Source organism: Panthera tigris, chromosome C2 (genome assembly GCF_018350195.1).
Source record: "Panthera tigris isolate Pti1 chromosome C2, P.tigris_Pti1_mat1.1, whole genome shotgun sequence".
NCBI classification, from domain to species: domain Eukaryota; kingdom Metazoa; phylum Chordata; class Mammalia; order Carnivora; family Felidae; genus Panthera; species Panthera tigris.
In genome coordinates this window covers 23,946,748-23,964,181 of record NC_056668.1, presented here as the reverse complement: position 1 = coordinate 23,964,181, position 17,434 = coordinate 23,946,748, and the positions used below count along the sequence as shown (strand labels likewise).

General features: G+C 33.0%; 1 long non-coding RNA gene across 1 annotated transcript in view; it reads left to right on the top strand.

Annotated features, from left to right (window-relative positions):
- LOC122230509 overlaps positions 1 to 17,135 on the top strand; it is a 106,989-nt gene extending 89,854 nt beyond the window's left edge. The window contains exons 3-4 of the long non-coding RNA XR_006207499.1: positions 8,923 to 9,052; positions 16,668 to 17,135. This is a non-coding gene — a long non-coding RNA (uncharacterized LOC122230509). The remainder of the gene's footprint in view (positions 1 to 8,922; positions 9,053 to 16,667) is intronic.
- The last annotated feature ends 299 nt before the right edge of the window (positions 17,136 to 17,434 follow it).

The window sequence follows — 17,434 nt, the reverse complement described above, 5'->3', positions numbered from 1 at the left end:
GTATATAAATCATAGAGGACATTACTTCTTTTTTAGTTTTAAACAAATATTAATTTAGATTTAATTGTATAGTTACCATACCCATTGTTCTTCATTTCTTCCTATATTTCCCTCTGGGACCATATTCCTTCTGCCTAAACCACTACTTTAATATTTTTTTTATAATAGGTCTGCCTGAGCATTGCTCAAAATTGTACTTCTCTATGCTACAAGTTTTATGAAGAGGTAAGACCCTTTCCTTTTTGGGGAAGATGCCAACATTTAACACATTGCAGGGGGAATATTAAAAACTAAACAGGAAATGTGGATGCTAGTGTCTTACTTTTTCCTCTCAATATTTTATTGTTCTCATCAAACAATAAAGAACTCCTCTCTTATCCCACTCTTGGTTGACAAACTTCTTTTTGATTTACTGATGAAAACTTAAGAGGAGAAATTGTACAGAAATCATTTAATCACAACTCTTCACGTAGTAGCATCTACACATAGACATAAAGATTTAACATAAAGACATTACATTTTGACCTTGGTTGTTTGTAGAGAATCCTTTGACCTGCTTTGGACTCATATCATATAGAGAGGTAACTTAAAGTTTAAGCATACAATGGATTTTGACCTTGGTCTGCTATGAAGGGGTACTTACTCCCCAGGTCATGGAAGCCTCAGCAGTGACTGGAGGGAAGATGATGCCATGTGGAGAATAGGAAGCTCACATTCTTGATGTACTTTTATTGTATATAAAAACTCTTTGCATATAAAAAAATAAATACATTCTGCTGACTCATTTAGGAAAATTCTCCATTTGAGGGGTTGATGAATGACTGAAGAATGGAGAGGCTGAAGCCTGCCTAAGACCAGTGTTGTCATTCTTAAGGAACAATAAGTCTTTAATAGTAAATTACATACACAAATTAGAAAAACCTATCAGTAATAAGGGCAATACCTTATTACTGAAACTTGGGCTGCAGAGAATTAGAGAGTCCACCAATTTTTGTTTTATCCCTAAATTATTTAAGAACCTGGGCAATTATATAATATATACAAAAATATATGAAAATGTTGGTAAATACAATGGAGTATTATGGAGTGAAATCGGAACAAATAAGGGGTGAGATCTATTTCATTTGAAGTGTTAAGAATATAGAGGGGTAGGGTCACTTGGGTGGTGCAGTTGGTTAAGCCTCTGACTCTTGATTTCAGCTCAGATCATGATCTCACATTGTGGGATTGAGCCCCACATTGTGCTGGGTGTGGAGGCTGCTTAAGATTCTCTCTCCCTCTCCCTCTGGAAGAAGAAGGAGGAGGAGGAGGAGGAGGAGGAGGAGGAGGAGGAGGAGGAGGAGGAGGAGGAGGAGGAGGAGGAGGAGAAGAAGAAGATGATGATGATATAGAGGGAAATGTTTTTAGGAGGAAATGATGTCTTATTCCTCTTTTACAAAATAAATGGGAGTTCTTTAGGAGGAAAAGCTGAAAGTGGACAGAGGAATTATGCCCAAAGAAATCAAAATATGAAACAGAACTAGATGAAATTTTGATATATTACATGTATCTCCTCCAGGCAGGCATGCCTTTCTCTCTATCACCATTCTCAATTCAGAAAGTATATACCTTTTAAAAATATAAATATATTTGATTATTTTCTTTCTGTGAAGTTTTTCCCAAAAATAATCAGAAATTTTTTCCCCTTTTATATACACCTGAAGCACTTTCTCTTCTCGTTTCTAACAGGACATTTCTCAAAATGTTAGTCAACATTGGTCTTATGCCTTGAACTTCACTCTCTGTCTGGACATTTTAGTTTAGACACAGAAATTATGCAGATATATGCAGGAATACCACTTTTCAAAATACATACATACCAACAAATAGATAAGCTACCCTCTCCTTAGTCTGGCAACTGGTCTACCACCCTGCTTACCCTTACATACATACTTCTAGAAAGATTACCTTATACTTGCCTCCTCTACTTCTTCAGATACAGTAACTATTCAAGGCACGGATTTACCTTTCTGTTCCATTAAACTGCTTTTGTAAATATATCCCTTATCATACAAGTGGCAAAATTAAAATGAAAAATTTCCTATCCTTATATATTTGTATTCTCCTGAGAATTTTTAACACTATTAACCATTTTTGTGTTTCTTTTGTTTTTACTTTCTTTAAAGTGACTGTTTTCTTTCTAGTCCTCCTCTTCTCCCTTAATATTTTTAGTACATCATTCTCTTTTGCAGCTTTTCAAATGCTGCAGTTTCTTTTTTTATGTTTATTTATTTATTTTTGAGAGAGGCAGAGAGAGAGAGAGAGAGAGAGAGAGAGAGAGAGAACAAGTGGGGGAGGGGAAGAGAGAGAAGGAGACAGAGAATCCAAGCAAACTCCAGGATCCAAGCTGTCAGCACAGAGCCCAACATGGGGCTTGAACTCATGAACTGTGAGATCATGACTTGAGCCAAAGTCAGACACTTACCTGAGTCACCCAGGCGCCCCCAAATGCTGCAGGTTTTATTCTAAGGTTTTATTCTGAGTCAATCATAACCCACAATACTAGTTCTACTGCACTCCATAATGGTGAGTACAACATAATCGTTTTGTGTCTGAAATCAATTTTTAGACGTTTTATTTTTATGAATTTTATATTTGCTAAATTAATCCAAACTCATATGGGTATTTTTTACTTAGGTATATTGTGTAAGTATCCCAAAATAAACTTGTTGTATACCTGGTTTGATTTTCCTGCTTCTCCTATATCAAAAAGTAGCACAAATTTCTTACCTGTTGTGAAAACATCATGAAAATATTGCATATGTAATATATATAATATTATTATAAGATATATTTATGCAATGTGCAGATATATATACATATATGTGATGTGTAGATATATACATGTAATGATGTAATGTGTGGCTCTCTCCATATATAATAATTAAGGCTTTGTGTACATGCCTATGTCTTTATGTATACCTATATCTTCCATACTGGAGAAAGTCTCGTATTGTATTGATAGGTATAGATATATAGATAGATCAATGAATAGACATAATGTGGACATTTTTATATTTTAAAAAATCCTTTTTATATTTTGAGCATATGAAACACTATGATATAATTAATAAGTGAGTTAATCACAGTAGATATTCACCTTACTAACTTCACTTACAACTTGACAATGATTTTGTCAGTCAAATATACTCACTGTAGACTTTGAGTAGAAACAGCGTGATTAAGGAACCTGCATTATATGGATGAATGGTGTGTCAAAAGCTAAATCTCACTGGCAGAGATAAATTTGGTAATGCATCTAGTGGCAGCATCCAATGTCCAGTGTCTGTTAGCAGTGCTGGCTCTGAGTTCTTGAGGTAGTGGAGGTTAAGTCTTTCTTGGATCATCAATTCTTGGGGCAATGGTAAAAGAGTTAATTAGTTGCCACATCTTTAAAGAAAAATTTGATTATATTTATGCAAATTACACACTCTCATGCCCTTTCACCAAGCAAATTCACATTTATTAGTTTGTATTAATAGATATATTTGCTCACTAGCCATAAATCAGAATGATTTTTGCTTATGTATTTAGCAGAATTCTGAAGATATCAAAAGTTTTGATCAGCTGATAACTGTATATTTATAATATATGATACTATTATGTTGTTTAAAAGAATGAGATAAGCCTATATATGAATATGTAAATTTTCATATATGTATATACACACATATGTGTATATATTGGGTACATATGTGTGTATATATATATATAGTATTTACATATATTTCTGCATATATATTTGTCTTTTATACACACACATATATATATTCAAATGAAAACAAGATGGACATATTAGTGTGCATGATATGACCATGTTTTTGCAAATATATTTTAAGAATGTGTACTTTTATATGCACATATATATACATGTACACATTTATAAACATTTATAGAGTAAGATTTTCCCAGTCATAAGGATATATCCATGAAAAGTGCTTATATATATATGATCATATGTATTGGAAAATTGTATTTGGACAAATATATATCTCCAAATAAAAATTTAAGGGGATAAAAAAATTAAAATGACACTGGAAATATTTTTTAATAAATTAAATAAAAGTTTGAAAAGCCAATTACTTCCAAAATAAACCATACTTATAAAAACATAATGCTTTCAAATTTTATCTTCAATGCTGAGAGCTCTAAATGACTTCTGAATAATTCTATGAACCTTTTATTTTAGGGAGAAGATTTCTTTAAAAATTTTTAAAAACTTACATATCCTGGCTTGAGCTTTCACTGCTTCAATCATTATAGACTTGAAGTTTTCTGTGTGTTTGTAAAATCATGTGAAATGGGCGGTCTTTTTACAATTTATCATATGGCAAAGACACTTTGTCTTTTTAATATTTAATTCATGGAGTATGAAAATGAAGTAAATCTAGGGGCACCTGGGTGGCTCAGTGGGTTAAGTGTCCGACTTCAGCTCAGGTCATGATCTCGCGGTTCCTGAATTTGAGCCCCGCGCCGGGCTCAATGCTGACAGCTCAGAACCTGGAGCCTGCTTCAGACTGTGTGTCGCCCTCTCTCTCTAACCCTCCCCTACTCACGCTCTGTCTCTCTCTGTCTGTCAAGAATGAATAAACATTAAAAAAATTATTTTTAATGAACTAATTGAAACTGTAGTTTTTATCTTTCTCACTGTAATGTACATGGTATAATCATGCTAACCGCAAGAGTAATATTTTATGTACATTCTTTTTGTAAGATAGTTATACTTCTTAACATCAAATCCATGGAAATGGATTACCTGATCCCTCTAAAAATTATATGCTTATTATTTTAAGCACGTGTTTCCTTTTAGGGGTATGCATTATATAAAAACAAACCCAACCCATGCAAAATTAAGAAATACTGTTTTAAAGAACTAAAATGAATATTAAAATATTGATATTTAATTTTAAATATATAAAATAAAGTTATATCACAAATATAATCACTAGCAAGTAGTTAATTATTACTGTATTTGTAGCACTTTTTGAGATCTTTAATGCTAGGGAGTGTGATTGTGTTTACAAGATCTGGCACCATCTTTGAAATTTTATATTTACTCAATAAAACATTTAATATTCATAATTAGTAAAATATTATGGAGCTTTTAAGAAAATAGAGTTTTTTAACATTAATAGAAATCAACAAAGACTTAATGTAGACCATGGTGTTTAATTTACATTTTTGATTTGTATATATAGGAGAGAAAGTTAACATAGACAGTGGAATCTGCATGAAAGTATAGTGGTGGGGAAGTGTATTACTTTTCTATGTTTTATGACAAATAATGCATATTTGCTGGATGGCTTGAAAGAACATTAATTTATTATCTCATTTTCTGTGCTTTAGGAGTTTGGGCATGGCATTAGCTGGGTCCTCCGTTCAGGGTCTGACAGGCTGTAGTCAGCCAGGCTATGTCCTCATCTAGGGGCTCAACTGGGGAGTGATCCAATTCTAAGCTCACATAGGCAAATAGTTTTTTAAAGGCCCTATGGTTGTGGACTCTGGATTCATGAAGGCTGTCAAATGGAGGATGATCGTAAGAAATTGCTGTCTTTTGCAATTCCTTGCCATATGACCCTCTCCATAAGCCATTTAAAGCAAGGCAGTTTGGGGGCACCTGGGAGGCTCAGTCAGTGGAGTGTCCAACTCTTGATTTCAGCTCGGGTCCTGATCCCAGGCTCATGGGACCAAGTGCCATGTCAGGTTCTGCACTGAGTGTGGAAACTGCTTGGGATTCTCTCTTTCTCTTTCCCTCTCCCCTGCTCGCAATGCGCTCTCTCTCTCTCTCTCTCTCTCTCAAATAAAAAATAGCACACAAACAAAACAAAAAACAAAACGAACAAAACAAAAACATGGCAGTTTGCTCTTAAATTCCAGGAAGAGAGTGAGAGCTGGCAGAACAGTCTTATGTAATATAATGCAGTCACGGAGTGGCATTCTATCACCTTTGCCATATTCTATTGGTTAAAAACAAGTGACAGATCAAGACCACACTAGAAGAGGGGCTTACACAAAGATTTGAACATCAAGAGGTAAGAAACATATGGAATAACCTTAGGTTCAGTACACCACAAAAGAAAAAAAATCAAATATTAAGAAGGAAAAAAAGAAAAACATTTAATCTGGATAAAGCACAAAATACCCAAGGACGATAAGGAAATATGGTTGGAGGTATTTCTAAATTAGTAAGGGAAAATCCCTAGATACTATATTGCATTTTCAAGGGAATCCCAAACAACAAGAACCTTCTGAAGACTAAGCCCTAATAAAAACAATCTTTCTTTATTGTGTGATACAACACTATGACAATAATGAAATTCACTTCTGTTGACTAATTCATTATTTGTGTTCATAATTATATATATTTTGTGTAATAAAATTAAAATACATATTTTCAGAGGATTAATATCAGTGAATGTTGGGAATTTTTTATGACTGCTAATCTACTTCATATATTTTTACTGAAAATGTAATACTACTGTTTATATTACAGCACGGATTTTAGTTCAATAATTATAGAGTGGTATTATTTGTACAGCCTCAGATTGTCATTTTGGAATGCTTCTGATGAAATGATCCAGTGTTGGGTGTTTCCACCTTGTATAAGAGTCTTATTGTCCCTAGGTATTAATAATGAAGGTAAACTGAAGTATCTTAAAGCTTCCCAGCACCAAGAAGAGAAATCAAATACTATCAGGATATACTATTTCTTTTTAACTCTAGTCTCTCTTACCTTCCACAAACACCATTTAAACCCATCCATGTTGCTGACATATAGAAAGTTGCTCAATATGGTTTGGGACAAGGAAATAGGTAAAGAATAACCACATTGCAATGAAATATTCCTTGGTATTACCTATATTTTAATAAGGTAGCACTAGTGTTTTAATAAAGTTTATCTGCTATTAAGTATAGAAAGGTCATGTAGTATAAAAGCAAAATTGTCATACTTCATAGCCTATCATCTTTTATAATATATTGAAATAGTGTTCTTGAGACTGAAAAAATAAAAACTGCCTTTTAAAAGTAACAAAAAATAATTGAGTTATAATTGGCAGATGATTTATTTTGTTGTTCTTATAATTCAAAACAGTTTACTAGAGTAAGAACGTCCAATGAGGAAAGGAATGTAGGCATTACATGCTGATATATAGTTTTATATTCTTCCATCTCTAGGAGTAAAATGCAGAGAAATAAACATGTAAAAACTTCATAGACATCATACCTATCGCCTTCTAGTATACTATAAAATTTGGTCAGTCATTATCTTTATCACTATTTTTACGTCCTTCTGCAATAATTTAAGCTCTATTAGTGTAAGAATCTCTGTCTTTACTGGTATCTGATGTAAACATATTGGCTACAACCATGGTGGACACAGAGTATATTTGTAATTTTTTTCAAAAATTATTAGATAGTTGCAAACTATATATCTTCAATAGTTTGTTGTTAAAAGGGGTAATTTGCACAGTAGACCTGCATTCTTCAACACATCCCAGGGTTTTTCATTTGCAGTCATTTAATGTTATGGCTTGTTCTGATAATCTTGATATTTAAATCTCTTATCTTCTAAACAGAAATCAACAGTGTTACATCAACAAGTGTTAAATCAACCATTTAGTGGTTAATGAAGTGGTCCACATTTCATTCTTATATACACTTATTACTAATTTAAAAAGTAAAAACTGTAATTAATGTTATAAGAATATAGGGACTCTATTACTAAACCAGCTTGAAGTACATGGTTCTAAAAAATTTGTTTTCAAAATCTGTTTTACCTACAAAACTAGGAGAATCTGTCATTTATCTCAAGGAGAACAGCATGAAGAAAAGATACTGAAGAAAGACAAATGACTATTTTACTGCATATTTCAGAAACTGTGGCCACAGAACCAACTTAGAATTTGGAACTTCCACAACAATGATTATTTAAAAATAGAAAATAAAATGAAAACTCTTATAATCAGACTGACTAGAAATATATCCATTTTTAATAACTGTGTTAGTTATAAAAGTTAGCAAAATAGTCATTAGCTATACAGCCAAGTACAAGAAAAATAACTGTCATAATGATGCCTATATATTTCAAAGTTTTTATTTTATTTTTAATGTACTTTCATGTGTGTTTGCACATGCACACATGTATGTGTGTATTCTTTTCCTTTTAAATAGACTAATTCATAGCAAAATTAAGCAGAAAATACAGAGAATTCCCTTATATTCCCTGCTCCCCTTCTCTGTATATACATAGTTGACTCCACTATCAATATCCTACACCAGAGTGGGACATTTGTTACAATTCATGAATCTATGTTAACACATAATTATTCCACAAAGTTAATAGTTTACTTCAGGGTTCACTCTTGGGCACTGTACCTTTTATGGGTCTTGACAATTGTGTGTTGACATACATCCACCATTATACCATGATACAGAATAGTTTCACTGCCCTAAACCTTCGGCTTCATCTATTCATACTTCCCTCCCCACTAATCTTTTATTAGTGATCCCTGATCTTTTTGTGGTCTCATAGTTTTTTGCCTTTTCAGAATGCCATATAGTTTCAGTCACATAATATGTAGGCTTTTCATATTTGCTTCTTTCACTTAGTAATATGCATTCAAGTTTACACCATAATTTTTGATGATTTATTAACTCCTTCCAGCACTAAATAATATTTTAGTATCTGGATATACCACAGTTTGTTTATCTATTCACCTACTGAAGGATATCTTAGTTGCTTCCAAGTTTTGGCATTTATGCATTAAGCTGCCACACACATATGCGTGTAGATTTTGGTGTAGATATGTTTTAATTCCTTTGTGTAAGACCCTAGGAGTGCAATTGCTGGATCACATGGTAAGAGTATGTTTAATTTTGTAGGACTGACGAACTGCCTTCCAAAGCAGCTGCACTATTTTACATCCCCACCAGCAATGAATGAGAGTTCTTGTTGCTCCACACCTTCATCAGAATTTGGTGTCAGTGTTCCAGATTTTGATCATTCTAAGAGGTATGTATTGGTATCTCATTGTTGTTTCAATTTGCATTTCTTAATAACAAGATGTGAAGCACCTTTTCATATGCTTACTTGCCATATGTATATGTTTATCTTCTGGAGTGAGGTGTCCATTCATGTCTTTTGCCTATTTTTTAAGTAAGGTTTGTCCTTTTCTTATGATTGAGCCCAATGCAGGTCTTGAGCTCACATCCCTGGGATCAAGACCTGAGCTGAGGTCAAGAGTTGATGCTTAACTGACTGAACCACCCAGGTGCCCCCCTTATGATTGAGTTTTAAGAGTTCTTTGTACCTGAAACAATTAAAATAAAGTTATTCTGTATATTAACCAACTGGGATTTAAACAAAAACTTGAAACCAAAAAAAAAGATAGTTCTTTATATATTGTTGATAACAGTCCTTTAATACATATATCTCTTACATATATTTTCTTGTAGTCTGTGGCTTGTAATCTCATTCCCTTTCACAGAGCAGAAAAAAATAATTTTAATAAAGTTCAACTTATCAATTGTTTCTGTCATGGATCATGCCTTTGAGTTTGTAACTAAAAAGTTATCATCATGACCAAAGTCATCTAGACTTTCTCCTATGTTATCTCCTAGGAGTTTTGTAAGTTAAGGTCTGTGATCCATTTTTAATTTCTGTGAAGAATGTAAAGTCTGTGTTTAGATTTTGTTTGTTTGACTGTTTTATATGTGGATATCCAGGGTTCCAGCACCTGTTGTTGAAAAGACTTTTAGTTTTTGCCTTTGCTTCTTTGCCAGAAATCAATTGACTATATTTATGTGGTTCTGTTTGGGATCTGTATTCCGTTTTATCGATCTCTTTGTTCTTTTGCCGGTACCACACTGCCTTAGTTACTGTAGCTTTATAGTAAGTCTTGAAGTCGGGTAGTATTAGTCCTCCAATTTTGTTATATCCTTCAAAATTGGTTACCTTTCTTGGTGTTTTGCTTCTCCATATAAATTTTAGAATTGATTTGATGATATCCACAAAATAAATTACCAGTATTTTGGTTGGGATAGTGGTGAATCCATACATCAAGTTGAAAATAATTGACACCTTAACAATGCTGAATGTTCCTATCCATGAACATAGAATCTCTCTTCATTTGATTTTTTAAAAAGTTTCTTTCATCAGAGTTTTGTAGATTTGTATTATTTATCTTGTACTATTGGTTTGCCAACTCCTTGAGAATTTCCTTGGTGTAATCTGAAATTGGCTCCCATTCATTGAGGGTAGGGAGAGACCAAAGAAATAGAAAACCCACTCCATATTGGTAGGTGGCAGTCTTAATAAACAAGGGAAGTTACTTGTAAGGCTTGTCTTGGATGGCTGCGAGATGAGTAGATCTTCCCACCTACCCACCAGCATCATTAAAGTTTGTAAAAACACTTAACTAGGTTCAGTCATGTATACAGTCCAGATAGCCTCAACACCACATTTCTATCTCAAATTTGTGCCCTTGGAACAGCTTCTGTGTATGGAGAAGGCAAGCAGAAAGCATATTTCAATAACAAGGGAAGGGGTAAAGAGTCTCTAATTGCCAGAGTCCAAGTTGAGGATCAACTGGTCGTCACATTTTCTTGATTATCTCCTCCAAATTCTTTCTTGATTATCTCCTCCAAAATTCTGTTAGATATATGGGTAAGTATTTATTTTTCTTTGGAGAAGGGAGTTTAATGTAAATGGCATTGGGTTTCTAATATCAAGTCCCACTCATTAATTGTTGCTATGTAGGAAAGTAGTTGACTTTTTTATATTAACCTGTATCCTGCAACCTTGTTACAATTGCTTATTAGCTTGAGGAGTTTTTTTGTTGATTCTTTCAGGTTTTCTTAAAAAAAATTTTTTAACATTTATTTATTTTTGAGAGACAGAGACAGAGCATGAGCAGGGGAGGGGCAAGAGAGAGAGTGAGACACAGAATCTGGAAGCAGGCTCCAGGTTCTGAGCTGTCAGCACTGAGCCTGACATGGGGCTTGAACTCACGAATCACGAGATCATGACTTGGCCGAAGTCAGAGGCCTTACTGACTGAACCATGCAGGCGCTCCAATTTTAGGTTTTCTTCATCGACAATTATGTCATTTGAAAACAAAGACAAATTTTTTTTCCTAATCTCAGGTTTTTTCATTTCCTTCTTGTCTTACTGAATTAGCTAGGATTCCAATATGATGCTGTAAAGGATAATGGGTGGAAATATCCTTGTCTTAGTGGGAAAGTTGTATGTATTTATCAATACTTTTTGTACATGGATTTTTAAAGAAAAAACAATGAAACCTCAACATAGGTTTTAGTCACTGACTAAAGTTGTATTATGCACTTGCTATAAGTTAAATATTGTACTAAAAGTATGCACTTACTGTCTAATCTAATAATGGCTAATCTTTTGTTTACTTTATGTCAAGGAATGTTCTTAAAGACTTACACTTATTAACTCATTTAGTCTTTTTTAAAAATTAATTAATTAATTAATTTATTTACTTATGTTGAGAGAGAGAGTGAGAGAAAAGCACAAGAAAGGGAAGGACGGAGGGGCAGGGTGGGCTCAAACCCACCAACTGTGAGATCATGACCTGAGCCAAACAAAGTCAGATGCTTAACTGGTTGAGCCACCCAGGGGCCCCTTAACTCATTTAGTCTTGATTATTATTCTTAGTTGCCAAATAGGTAACCTGAAATAGGAAGAGGTTTAATAAGTTGCTAAAGGTTTCACAGCCACTATGTCATAGAGCCAGGTTGTAACATCATGGAATCCAGAAAGTCTTTGTGCTTAACTATGAAGCTATACAATTATGTAATAAAAAGTCATGACATCTAATATTTTATAGTTTAGTTATGATGTTAAGGTATATATTTTACAAGTTAAATGGCCTTAATATGATTTTGTAATGAATAACACCAACATTAAATGCGGTGAGGCTTTCAGAAAGAGCATGATCTGCCTGGATGAGATGGACTTTAGTCAGCAGAAGACCGCAGGTTGGCCATTGAGTTTCAGAGAAGAAGGGGAGGTATTGCTGAGTAGGGTTTATATTATGAGCTATATGTAGTTAAAAAGAAGATGAGGCATTTCAGTGGAAAACAGATTATTCAAGATGGCATAAGGAGAAGACAAAATATTGTATGCATAATTGCTCCTGAGATAAAGATCAATACTTACATAATTTTGATTGGAATGGTATTCTTAAAACATAAAAGAGAAGCCAAAAATCAAATCATAAAGGTTAATCTCTCTGACTACATTTTCAAATATTAAAACTTATGTGTATTAAAGTAAACTGTAAGTATTGTAGAGAGCAAATGATAAATTGAAAAAAATACTGGCAGCATATCTGACAAAGGGGTAATATATTTGTACCTAAATTAAAAATAGTAAATCAATGAAATATATAAAATACAATATAAAATATAAAATATAATAAAAAATCAGAGCCAATATAATAATGAAAAAATAGTCAAAATCTACCAAGAGGAAATTTACAAAAGAAATATGGGGGTACCACACAAGGTATTGTTCACAATAAATATTGAATAATATTTTTAATTGTTATTTGAATTAATTTTAAGTAATACTGTCCATTATTCTGTCCAACATTGTCAAAGATTATTTTACTTTGTTTGTTTGTTTTTCAAAGTTTATTTATTTTTGAGAGAGAGGGAGAGAGAACAGGGGAGGGGCAGAGAGAGGAGCAGAGGATCTAAAGCGGGCTCTGTGCTGACAGCAGACAGCCCAATGTGGGGCTTGAATTCATGAACTGTAAGATCACAACCCGAGTGGAAGTCAGAAACTTAACTGACTAGCCACCCAGGCACCCCTCAAATATTACTTTAAGTGATAATATGGGTAGGGGGGCCTGAATGTCTCAGTTGGTTGAGTGCCCAACTCTTGATTTTGGTTCAGGTCATGATCTCACAGTTCATGGGTTGAGCCCTGCATCAGAAGTTGGGATTCTCTCCCTCTTCTTTCTGCCCCCTCCCCACTCATGCTGTCTCTGTTTCTCTCTTTCTCTCTTCAAAATAAATAAATAAACTTTTTAAAAAGTGATAATACAGCTATTACAGAAATAGAATATCATTTTCTTCTGGAGGAAAAGTAAACTGTCAAATGCATCCAGGAAATAAATATGATATGTATCTCTCTGTTTCTCTTTCTAAATAAATAAACGTTAACAAAAGTACAAAAACATAGACATGAATACTTTTCTATGTAATAAACTATCAGTGAATTAAATAGAATAAAAAAATCAAAATAATAAATTTAATTTTCAGTAAAATCTAAACTCTGTTCTTAGAATATGATAGAGGTGTGGATCATAGCTAAAATATAAATATTAAGCACTGATTTCCATGCAAATTTCATCTAGTTACTTGTTCAAGGAAATGTATGGTGTTTACCCTCATGGATATTTAATCTTAACGTTTTTCAGAATTTTTGTTGAATACAGATGTTTAAAAATACACTTAGATTGTGTAAGATTTCCAAAGAGATGATATCCTTAGGTAAACATTATGTAACATCTGAAATAGTTAAATAATTAATGTTCCTACCTGTGAAACCCTAAAAAGGTTACCTAAACTCTGTGCCTCAATTTTGCCAACTATGAAACAAGTATAATTGTAATTCCTACTTCACAGATTTGTTGTGAGGAGCATGTACTAATACATGTAAAGATACCAGGACAATGATCAGTAATAGGTATTTTAGAATTATGTTATTTTGCAGCATTTTTGTTAAATTGTTAAATGATTCATATGGTTAGTAACTGTATAACAGTTACTTCCTGTATAACAGGAAGTCAGTATAGCCAATATAGAAGGGAATAAAGAGGTGTGAAAATTTGTGTTTCAATGTGTCCATATAAGCAATGCAGTTATTTTCCTGTAAATCAAATATGTTCTTGGTCTTTTCCAATTAAACTTCCATTGACTTTCCACGATGCAATCCAAGCACCTTCCCTTGGGAAAAGATATCCTCCAAATGGCCTCAATATTCCAATATCAATTCATCTCTTATCACTTATTCCACTTTCCCTTGGTGAAATCCAGACTAAGTTTCTTATGGTTCCCCAGATTTATTATATCCTTTAAAACTCTATATTTTGCACATGCTATTCCTTCTATTTGGAATACCTAAAAAAATAAAATAAAATAAGATAAAAGCCCTATTCTCAACCTAAAACCTTCTCATCGATCTTAAAGTATAGATTTCATGCCAACTCTTCTGAGAAGTTACATTCAACTTCCATTTAATTTCACATCTGTTTGTTAATAACACAGGTTGGATTGTATTTTGTCTTTTTAGAAGAATGTTCTCCCAAAAATTGTGAACTCCATAAACACATATGATGGCCACATTTGTACTTTTATTTTGTTTCTGCATATTGTTTTTTACATGGGGAAAATCATTGGTTGTTAAGGGAATCAGTAGGTCACAGAGATTCATGAACTAAAGGGTTTTTCCAAAGTAAATAATCTCTATGTGCTTAACATGTGAGAGAAGAGAGAACTGTATCTGTATACTCACTGTGTGCTTTACATATACTGATTTCATTAACGTTCACACAATCCCAATTAAGTGCATAGTAGTCCCATTTTATAGATGAAAAAGTGGAAATCTTGTGCCTTACCCAAAACACAGAATTCTCTGATTCTGTTTGTTTTCAAAAGAGTTTTTAAATTTTAATGTTTAAACTAAATAAAATCATTATGATTGTTAATGTAATTTATAAATAAATAAGATCGAAACTAAAACTGATTTATTTTTGACATGATAGGTAATGTAACAAAATATTTAATATTTTAAACAAACCAGTTTTTGTGATATTATCTATTTTACAATAACTTTCTTATATATCTGTCATGCAGATGATGTAATTATGAAATGTTTAGTTAGTCTAACTGAAAGAATTATTTATCATGTTTTAGTTGTTTGGAGATTTCATTCGAATGTTATAGCTACCTATGTGACAGTGATAGGAGGAAAATGAACGATATTATGTTTTATGTCAAACTCACTGCAATGGAGATTTAAAACTTTGATGAACAAAGGGTAGACAATTCTTCTAAAACAGAACATTTGAAGTTGTAACCAAAGTAACAAGTATGTGATAACATATTTTCCTTCTTTGTAGCCCTCAGGGTCAGAATAATAACAAAAGTTATTTTATATCATCTTATGTAGATATCACCTCCAAGGTAATTCATTTCATGCTGTTCTTTTTAAGAGAATAAAGAGACATGGTACAGTGTTACATAACCAAAAGGAAGGTCAAAATCTTAAAGTACTCTGTTGATATAATCTGGTTAGGTGTGAAAAGATTAAATGATAGGTAAAGAAAAACTGATTAGGTAGAAAACAGTAATCTGGAATTGTTTTCCTTAGTGAAATGAAAATATCCTTGCAAAATACTAAAAGCACAGTGCAATAAAGCAAAATCATAACCTTCTCACAATAAATTTTGAGTAATTGCTAATCTCTAGAACGTAGGGTCTTTGGAGATATGTTTAGTGACATATGCAGAAGGTTTATGAAAGTGCAGTATTCATATGCACAAGATATGTGCACAATATAATATTTAGAGTAAGAAAATAGTGTCTGTGGGTGAGAGAGTGTATGTGAAATTTTAACTATATGAGAAAGGTAATCTTTATGGTTTTGATTAGGAACTATACTGAAATTGTTACATAATTATTAGCATGAGCATGTACAAAATTGCAAATATGAGACTATAAAGTAGAAATCATACATATTAGTTTTCAGATTGTACTATAAATAACCCTTATATTTTTATTTGGGTAATAATCTCAAGAAAGAAAAGTTATGAGGATTATAAAAGAAATCTATGATAAAGAGCCCAGCATGAAGCCAAAAACATCTGAAACAGATCTTCTTGAATATATAAAATATAGGTTTTCTTCTGACAAGAGTATATTGGTGTCATAATAAATAAGATCAAGGTTAGAAACTTGTATGGGTTCTCAGCTAAAAGAATTTCGCCGTTAGTGTTTTCAGAATGAGAACAGTTGGTGCCTGAGCTTAAATAGTGTGCCTCCTTCTTGCCTTTGCTCGAACTGTCATAAATAGCTGTAGTGGTAAACAGCATAAAGAAACTGTGAAAGCTTCAATATTAGATTGGGTGGTAAGAAAGGGGTACAGGTCACATTCTATGTTTGAGCCTAACCAAATGAATCCAACAGATTTTCAACAAAACTAAATGTGTTCTGCTTAACTGTTAAAAAATAACAAACCTTTACCACATCATTGAAGGGAAAATCGATCCTACCCCCCCCCCCCAAAAAAAGGCAGGACATTTTGCACATTCTTCCCCATGTATAGAAAACTTGGTAAAATGGTGCTTAAGATTGTTAATGAGGAGATAGTGACAGAAGTCATGAAGACCTGCACTGTGACTCTCTTTCAAAGAATTCAGAATTTCAGTCTGTGTTACAATATAATTCAGGCACAAATGTAATAAGCACTAAGAGATAGTCACATTCAAAATTCTCAAAAACCTATTCCTTAATATATAGAATGCATTAGGATTTTAAAATCATTAATCTTTTTATCCATGATAAGCCATTTAAACCTTTCATTTTCTTTCCAGATTTCTAGAAAGCTTTAATTGGATTGAAAGAAACATTGAAGCCTGAAAAACTGTTATACTTCCTAGGGATAGATGCCATGTACATTAAAACCCTGGGGTTCTCTGCTCTTCAAGAAAGCAAAAAACCTCTTCATGTGCTACAAAGCCCATTCTTCTGTGTGTCATTTTTCAGTTTCCTCAGACATTCTTTTAAAATGCTATATAAGTCCCATATTTCATATATAGAAAATTTGGTTATCTACAAAGATAAAAGCATAACTTTAATACATATTAAAATGTCATACAGAGACATTTAAATTGTATCTCTGCCATGGGTCCTTACCAGTGCATTTCTAGTAGTTTAGTAAGGTCCTGGAACAATTTTGCGAAGAGACTTGACCTTCTCTTAGTATTATATACCACTATGTTATAACATACAACACACAATACACATTTCAGTGTGAAAATGCTAAAGCACACTTACAGCTAAGCCACCATAACTAAATGTTTTGTTTAAATTATATGATGTAATAAATAAAAGCAATGACTGTATTCCTGTGGGACAGAATTCTTAAAAGTAAAATTGTTGGAACAAAGAACATACACATTTTATTTTTTATTTACTTTTTTTTAAAGTTTATTTATTTTGAGAAAGAGAGAAAGCTCATGAGCAGGGGAGGGGCAGAAAGAAAGGGAGAGAAAGTCCCAGGCACTTGTCAGTGGGGAGTGTGATGTGGGGCTCGAATTCACAAACTGTGAGATCATGACCTGAGCTGAAACCAAGAGTC